Consider the following 9108-nt stretch of genomic DNA (forward strand, 5'->3'; position numbering starts at 1 on the left):
AATGACAGGTGTCCTTATAAGAGGAGCGGACACAGAGAGACACACAACGCAGGGAAGGTCATGTGAACACAGATGGGAATGGCGCTTCTGCAAGCCAAGAATGCCAAGGACTACAGGAGCCACCAGAAGCTGGAGGAGGCCAGGAAGGAGCCTCCTCTAGAACCTTCAGAGCGAGTGTGGTCCTGTGGACACCTTGATTTTGGACCTCCAGCCATCAGAACAGGAGAGAATAAAATTGTGTTGGTCTCAGCCACCTCCCCCATCGATAGTCCTTTGTTATCGTGGTCCCAGGGAACGTGCCATGGCTCTCCTTGGAGCTCCAATGTGTGTCTTTTATCTTGGAGGGTTTAAGTTCAACAGACTCGCACAGGCTGGCTGGCCTCCTTCCCAGGACCAGGCACTTCCCAGACCTCACGCCTCCCTCCTGCTCCCTCCCCCGGCTGTCTTAGCTTTCTGTACAAAAGCACCAGCCAGCCCTGAATGAAATTGGCAACTATGGGATGCTTGTTTTCCTGTTTCTCCCCAACCTCCCCCTTCTTAAATTGTTTCCACCTCTCAGTAAGAGCCAAATAACAGTCATTCCCTGAGGTCAGGAAAAACCCTCACCCACCACCAATCTGCAAAATATTAATCACAGATGCCCGTGACCATAACTCGGGCGGTGGGGGGAGGCCCTCTCTCCCTCTGTGGCCATTGCTGGGTAAGTGCAGAGGGAGTGGCTGGACCTACCTGGTTGTTTGGGTCTGGCACAGTGCCTGGTACCTGGGGACACCTCACAGCCTCACAAAGCAAGGCTCCACATTCCCAATCTTTTGCTAGAACACAACAGCATCAGTAGATGGAAGACACCCAGGTGCGGTCAAGGACATGGGTACACACGAGCAAGAGCTCACCCTTGGCTGAGTGCTTTCCTAGCCGCTTTGCATAAATTAACTCATTTTGTCTCACAAAGGCAGGAACTGAAACACAGAGAGGCCAAGGAACCTGCCTGAAGTTCAGGGCCTGGGTCCTCAGGGATACCCCCGATGCCTGGGGACTGCCCCAGCCAAAATACCCCGGGTTCCAGCTAGAAGAGAGCTCCTGGGGGTGAAGGGAGCTGCCCACACTCCTGCCTGAGACCCAGAGCTGGAGCCTCTCCTCTGACTCCCAGTGCTGGACTGCTTCCCATCCATGGTCTCTCCTGCTGAGAAAATTACTGCTCTAGTTCAAGGCTCCCAGGATGACATTGAACTACAGTTGGCGATCTTGGATTGTTTACTTTTGTGACATGAGTTGTAAAGGGGTTTGGCCAATAGCAGGGAACATCCGGACGGTTCTAGAAAACAGATGGGAATGGTGGGAAGTCAGAGAAGCTATCTCAGAAGTGGCCCCCACGTCATTTCTTGGAAGGAAATAGGCGGGGGCGGGGCCGACCTTGGGGGAGGGGCCGACCCTAGGGGCGGGGCTAGAGGGAATATGACCACATCTGTTTGCAGTTTTCCAGCTCACCTCCCCACTCCTCCTCACCCTGCCCTCTGTAATCAGCCAGCTGTCTGAGCTTGTCCAGCCTTGTCCTCCTGTCTAGACCCGCTCTGCATACACTGGGCCCTGAATCAGAAGCTGGTTCCTTTCCGTGGCCCTCTTGTCAGCTCTTGGAGTCGGGGTGCAGTGGTTTTTGTCGTGACACCGGCTGCTTCTCCTGAGGGGGTAGTTCTTGGGGGTCTTGCCCCGGGGAGCTTCCTCTGCACAACCTGGACCATTGAACGGGACACCCTCCACGGCCCCGGGAGTGGACCTCAAGGCCATATAGGAGAGAAGCAGGCTGAGTGTAAGGGACGCACAGTGATGCACAGTGACAAGATGACAGCTGACAATGGCCCTCAGAGAAGGGTGCTCAGGAAGTGGGTCAAGCTGAAGAACCTGCTGCCTCCTGAAAGGGGCAGCTCTCCCTGACTGCTGCCACTGGGAGGGGGGTGAGGCAGGGTGAGAGCCCCATGTTCTAGGTTTTTCTGATTCTTCAAGATCCAGAAACCCATATTTTATGTAAATTTCCTTAAGCCTAAATGTTAGCAATCACATATACATATGTACATATATATATAGCAAGCTTTGTTGTGGCAGATCATATCTTCCCCAAATGATTGTAGTAGGTCTCCATCACATGTGCTCTTCTTATAAGGTACCTCTGATACCCTTCTACTCAAAGGTGGAGCCCTCCCCTTGAACCTGGGTGGGAAGGGCATAGGACTACAGTAGAAGTGAGGCTATTTGATCTTTTTAAAAGATTTTATTTATTTATTTGACTGAGAGAGAGAGAGAGCAAGTGAGTGCACAAGCAGGGGGAGCAGCAGGCAGAGGGAGAGGGAGAAGCAGACTCCCCCCTGAACTGAGAGCCTGATGTGGGACCAGGACCCTGAGAGCATGACCTGAGCCAAAGGCAGAAGCTTAACCAGCTGAGCCACCTAGGTGCCCTGCTATGTGACTTTGAAGATCATTGTCATGGGATGAGCTATGACACCCTAAAAGATGTCCAAGTCCTAACCCACAAGACCCGTGAATGTGACCTTCTTTAAAAATAGAGTCTTTATAGATCATCAGGTTAAGAGGAGGTAGGTTCTGATCCAAGATGATTGGCATCCTTATGAAAAGGGAAACTGGACACAGAGACAGATAGGCACCGAAGGAAGACAGTGTGGAGATGCAGGAAGTGGGCCAAGGGAAGACACAGGATTAGGATGACGGGTCTACAAGCCGAGGGATGCCCGAGTCCACCAGAAGCTGAGAGGGAGCATGGAGCAGCTTCTCCCTTGTAGCCTCAGAAGAAACCAACTGAGTTGATAGCTTGATTTTGAACTTGATTTTGATTTTGAATTCTCTATGAGAATTAATTTCTGTTAAGTCACCACACTGTATAGTTTGTTATAACAGCCCTAAAAGACCAATACAGTCATAAAAGATCATATAGTTTCTGTCCAGTTCTCTTAGGATGCTTGAGCTGGACACTTGGCCGCCATCTTATGAGGAAGCCCAAACCACCCCATGTGGAAAAGCCATAGGGAAGAGTTCTGGCTGACAGCCAGGAGTAACCTCTGGAGTGAAGGTGAGCCAGTCTGATTCCAGCCCCCAACCAATGAGTCACACCACCCATACCCACCCACTTCTACCTGCCCATCCCCAACCCTGTCTTCAGTCTTCCCAGCAGAGACGGCTTACATCATGAAACAGAGACAAACCATTCTTTCTGTCCTTAGTCTCCATTCCTAGGACCCATAGAGTCTAGAAGCATGATTAAATGACTGCTTGGAAGGAGTCTGTTTTGCAGACTCCTGTGCAGAACAGCTGTGCATGCAAATGGACTAGATCTTCAGGGTGCATCCAACCCACAGGCCACCAGTTTGCCTTTGGATCAGATCACACGGTTGCCGTGGGCTCTGCAAGCCTACAGAGTTGCCCGAGCTGGAGCCATGCCTTCTCCACACCTGTGGGGAGAGGGGGCCATGACATGACATGAGAATGGGAAGGAAGGACAGGGATGAGCTGGGTTGCTAGGACAGGATCACCCACGTGGGGACAGAGTGCATGTGTGCAAGAAATCACCTCAACTAGCAACGATCCCATGTCAAGATCCCAGGTTCCTGCTGCCTGGCTGCCTGCCAGGATGTGTAGATGACAGAGCTCCGCAAAGCACCTGCAGCCCCCATCAGGGTATGCGCTCACAGGGCTTTCTGGAGATCCAACGATCTAATACATGCAAAAGCCCCCAGAGAAGTGCCTGGAACCGTGTGGAAACAAAGCTGTCCTGAGGGCTTACTATTGTTAGGACTGGTGGTGTAAATTTCAGTGTCCTGATGTCTTGGGACCTCCCAGAAGACCTTCCAGAGCTAAAGCAGGTGGGGCTCTGGGAGGCTCACCCCACTGCAAATTCAGTAGGAGGGCCACCTTGATCTGTTTTAGATCACGTACAGTTTCACTTGAGGTATAGAGAGAAGGAGTCCCTACTTAAGAAAATAAAATATTTGAAAACTACCGATGCAGCAGGACAAGTGCTGGCCCAGGGTTAGAAGAAATCATCTATCCCCCCAGGTTCCTAATAGAGAGCTATCCTATCCCCCCTATTAGAGGGCTGTGTGACCTTGGAAAATTCACTTCACCTCTCTGGACTTTATTTTCTGTTCTGTAAAGTGGGAGGCCTGGGTGACTGCTAGCGTTCTAATCATTAGCCCTAAGCAGCCAAACTATGTGCTGGGATAGAAGGGGGAAATATTCTCTCGTGCAAATTTCCATGCAATTAGTTTATTATAGATTTAATTACAAGGCTCGTATGCCTCCTCATCCTGCTCTCTTTCTGTGTCTTCGGGTGCCCCTCCATGAGCAAAGTATGCTTTTCTAGAGGAATCCCTGCTTGCCACTCAGTCAAGATTTATCTGTTATCCAGAAACTCCACTGGTCTGGGTCTGGGCAATCAGCAGCTTGAAACTGAGTCCTCATTGCTGGCTTACCTGACATGTCCGCTGTCTTCAGCCACAGCTGGCTTGTGAAGGCAACAGAGGACTTGGGTAGAGGAGAAAGCTAGCATCCTGTGGCGTCAAGCCATCAAGCCAGGAAGTGTAAATTAGCCCTGACATCAGGCTGAGTTATTGTTATGACTGAAAGGCTTTACAGGACCCGAGGAAGGACACACACATGCACATATGCACGTACAAACACACAGAGATATGCACACACACACACACACACACGCACACACGCAAGACAGTACTTACAGGAAACAGAAAACTCTAGAGAAAACCAACCCTGTAGACACAATGAGGGGCTTTGACAATTACACCCAGCCTAGAAACACGTTTCCTGGCACCTCTGCCTTATTCTTCCCACAAGAGTAAGGGACACCGAAACACCAGACCCTTTCCCGTCCTTGTGGCTTCTTTGCAGTCACTGGCTGAAGACACAATCGCATCGGCTTGAATATGGGAAGAGACTGCAGAGGAGAGACAGATGTCCCTTAGAACCTGTTTGTTCTAGAGGAACCTCCCTCTGGGTGCCCAGGGGGGCTAGGAAAGCAGAGGGAAATCCTGGCGTCAGACAGAAGCACACAGGCCTCAGGTCAGCCCAAGGATCTGGGATCTGGGGCCTCAGTGCAAAGGGAGGGAAGGAGGTAGGAGTGACCCCAACCAAAGGCACAGGCACAAGGACCTCCTGATTTGAGGGGGTTGTTCCTTTAAGCCCTTGGAACATGTGGGTCCGTGTGTCACGTCACATTGGGACAGAGAGGATGGTGAGTGATGCCTTTGGCTTTAAGCATCCTCCTCTTCACTCCGTGGCCACGCGCTGAGCTCCAGGAAGGAATTTAACTGGAGTGTTTGGGGTGGATGCGGGCTGGTAGAGACGGAGTGATAGAAGGAACGAGGACAGGCAGAGGTCCCCTAAGAACCGCCTGGACTGACGTGCCCCCTTTAACGTCTAGAACCCTCCTGGACTTGATAAGGTTGTGTGTCTGCTCGATAGGATGGGTGTCCCGTCTGCCCTAGTGACTTTCCCTTGCCTACCGTGGCCGAGTATAGTAACAAGATCATTCATGCTTCAGCTGGAATCAGTTTCCTTTCCTGCCATCTTGTGGGTTTGTGGCTGGGACCGTGGGCTCCAAGTCTCGACGACTCTGGCTTTGTTTCAGTCCAGAAAGTGGACTTGCTAGCCGTGGAATCTTGGGCAGGGTACTTAGCCTTTTCTGTCTTTAATCTGATACCTGGGAGTAAAAGCAACTGGGTGGGACAGAGATGTAGAATTCTTAACTCAGAGTAAAATACTCTCAACAGCTGACAGCGGCCTTGCCTTCTCCAAGTGCCCCTTTTAGGCCAATATACCTCTGATTTGGGCTTTGGGGGAGGAAACAAGCCTTTCCGGGTGTGGACAAAAGCTCTTTCTTTCCCCCTGGTTGCTTTTCTTTCCATCTTTTCGGGGGCCCAGGAGGGTTTCTGGTTATCAAGGGCTGCCTCCAGCAGAGCTGGTGTCTACCCACCCCTCTCCAGCGACAATGGCAGAAGGCTCTGGGCGAGCCCCTCCAGGGCCACCTGGAGCCCAGCAGACTCCTTTATCAGTATCCGAAGTCCCAGACTGCCTCTTACAGATAATGGCATTCGTTCTTTTTCTGTTAGCTTGATTCGGGGTAACACTGATGAGAATGGGCCCCTCTCTGCCCCAGGAGGGGATGCTCAGGAACAAACGCGTTCCCAGAGGTCTAACATGAGCCCTTCATTCAGAGACCAGCCGGCGACCACATCAGGAGCCCTCGTGGGGCCCCAGCCTGAGGCTGAAGGCTGGCCTGCGTTCTCTACCAGCCTCACCCCACCTCCATGAGGTAGGGACCCACATGCCCCCCATTTACGGATGAGCACACTGAGCCCCCCCTGGAACCCGAGTGACTTCTTTCAGGTCATACAGTGACAGGTGGGATCTGAACCCAGATTGGCCTCAGGCGTCTGAGTTCTCAATGGAGAGCGGCAGGCCCTTGGAGCACCAAGAGGAGCCCAGAGCTGGGTTTTTTTGCTTTTCCCTGGTGTATGTGTCGGGGGGAGGTCACTGGTGGTGGAAGCATGGGGCTTCAGAAATCTGGACACCACATGAAACCTTCCTTCCGGGATCCATGTTTCTGAGACTCACTATCTTTAGCTGAAGTCTATGCTAATTTTCTGAGGAACCCAGAACCCTGACTGTGTCTTTTTCTCCCATCCTTTCCTCCCTCCCAGATAAACAAGATACTTCATACCATCTCGCACCTCCCTGGAAATGTCCCAGCTCAGTGGTCAGGGGAAGCATGTTAATAACGGGACAACGCACAGTGACCCAGAACCTCTAGTTGGAGGGCGCGGGGAGCGGGGTGTCTGTCTTTTCCCCTGGCAGAAGGATAGAGGAGGGAACCCAGAGGCTAAAGTCTGACTTAACAATGATAACAGAAACCAGAAACCTTACTTTGGACTTGACAGTTCACAAAACAAGGTCACATGCTTTATCTCCGTCCATCCTCCTGATAACCTCCTAAGGCTGTTTGTAACTGTCCCCTTTTACAGATATGACTCAAAGAGACTGACTCCTCCAAAGTCACACAGCCCAGATGTTCTGACCCCACATCTGGCCTCATTTCTAGTAAATTCCATGGCCTCTCTGTTCTGTCTGCCGGTCCTTGACCCACCTTATCACCTTCTTTGGGTCCAGCTCAAGCTGACTGCTTACCTCCTGCCTCCAGAGAGCCCCAGCCTGGTGCGCAGCCTGTCTCCCTTGCCAAGGAGGGCCAGGGGGCCTCTGAGACACAGCGCCTCCCTCAGCCCCTTGAGCTTTGGGACCTGCCATCCTGGGAGGATCCCTAACCCTGTATATGGCCCAGCAAGGTCACTGTCACCAGACAGAGCTCAGTTCGAGGCTGGAGCTGCAAATGGGAGAAGAGGGTGTACCGGGCTCTGGACTTTGCTCATTCATTCACCTGCTCGATGCACGTATGCCGGCCCACACTGGAGACTCCAGTGCCCATCAGACACTGTCCTGTCCCCAAGACCTATGGGGATGAACTGCTGTTTTGCTCTCTGGGTTCACTGGCTGTCCCAACGCCCTGATGTGGGTTAAATCCCTCAGAAGCAAAAGAGCCCCCACCCCAGAGGTGGACTTTCCCCCATGGTGGGGGGCCTTGCCCTTGGGATCTTCCCAGGGTGCCCAGCAGAGCTTCCCTCTGCCCTGTGAAAGGTGGTTCCCTAGAGCGGGGAGCCAACATGAAAGAGCACCCAGGGTGGGCAAGAATAGCCGGGGCGGTGGGGGGGTGGGGGGGTGGGGGGGTGGGCAGGGCCTCAGATCACCAAGGCTCCAAGCTGTGCAGACATCAGGCCCTGGTGAGGTGCTGAGGTTTCCATCCTGGACCACCTTGGCTAACCCCCGGGGTGGCGGGGGGAGGATGGTGAAGGGACTCCGAATAGATCTAGGGAAGCCATAGGTCAGGTCCCTCCAGAAAGTGAAATGACCTGCCCAGAGTCCTACTTTATGGCAAACCTGATTCGAGCAACTTACTGGAGTGGGCTCTCTACTCAGAGGCAGGATTAAGCCACCCATTGTCATGGACCATCTTCAAGCTGGGGCAAAACAATAGGAACTAAGATGCCCAGAACCCAATGTTAACAAAGGAGGAAGGTGTGTGTTTGGGATGGGTGGGGGCCTTGGGAGGCAGGGGGTGGGGCAGTTTAAGTATCAAATAAACCCAAACCCTCAGGGCAGGTCCCAGCAGCTCCGACAGGCAGAGACACACGCCCAGGCCTAAAAGCTTATAGGTCAAGTTACAGCAGAGGTGCCGTTAAGTCCTCAAATCCCTCTCCAAAGTCAGGGGCTTAGAGCTTGCCAGAAATTTCAAGGTAGCTCTTCGAGCTTCAAGTTCCTCATTTTGTTAACTTCCTCTGATCATCCGTAGACAGGTCTGAAAATTCGGAGCAAAACTTACCCTCAGTAGATACTTAGGAGGCAAAGGTCCCTAGAAATTCACAGGTCTGAGATTCCAAACATCAGGGACAAGTGACACTGTCTTTCAATGAAGCCGCCCCACCAGGGTCCTAGCAGTGCCATGGGGACCACTGTCTAGCATCACCTACTGAGCTCCCTGGGGAGCCAGCCACCGTGCACCTCCTGAAGGCAGGGTTGAGTTTTACACATCTTTGCCCCAAAGGCAAACCATAATGAAAGGCGGTGTTTGAGGAACGAGCCTCCCTCGCAGAGCCCTGAATTCGGATAAGGAGCAGCAGAATTACACAGGGGTGAAGACTTTGTCCTGGAGGTATGCTTAATTGCTGTGTAATCTAACTGGGAAGGCCAACCCCCAGACACCTGTAAAAAGGAGAACAAATTGCTGAACAGCTGGCCCTAAAAGACAAAATAATGTGTTAAAAATGGAGGCAAGGAGGGAGCGCAGGCAGCGCCCCAGCCAATCAGGTAAGTTTTCACGGGACCGTTAAGACTAAGCTGTGGTTTCAGGACCGCCAGTAATGGGGGCGGGGAGGGGGGGGGGGGAGCTTCCAGCTGGCAGCCAAGTGGGGTAAAGCACCAGCCCAAAAGGACCTCCTGTAGGGTCCCACAAAAAGCCACCTGCGTTGGAGCGGAGTC

Source organism: Mustela nigripes, chromosome 16, assembly GCF_022355385.1.
Source record: "Mustela nigripes isolate SB6536 chromosome 16, MUSNIG.SB6536, whole genome shotgun sequence".
NCBI classification, from domain to species: Eukaryota; Metazoa; Chordata; class Mammalia; order Carnivora; family Mustelidae; genus Mustela; species Mustela nigripes.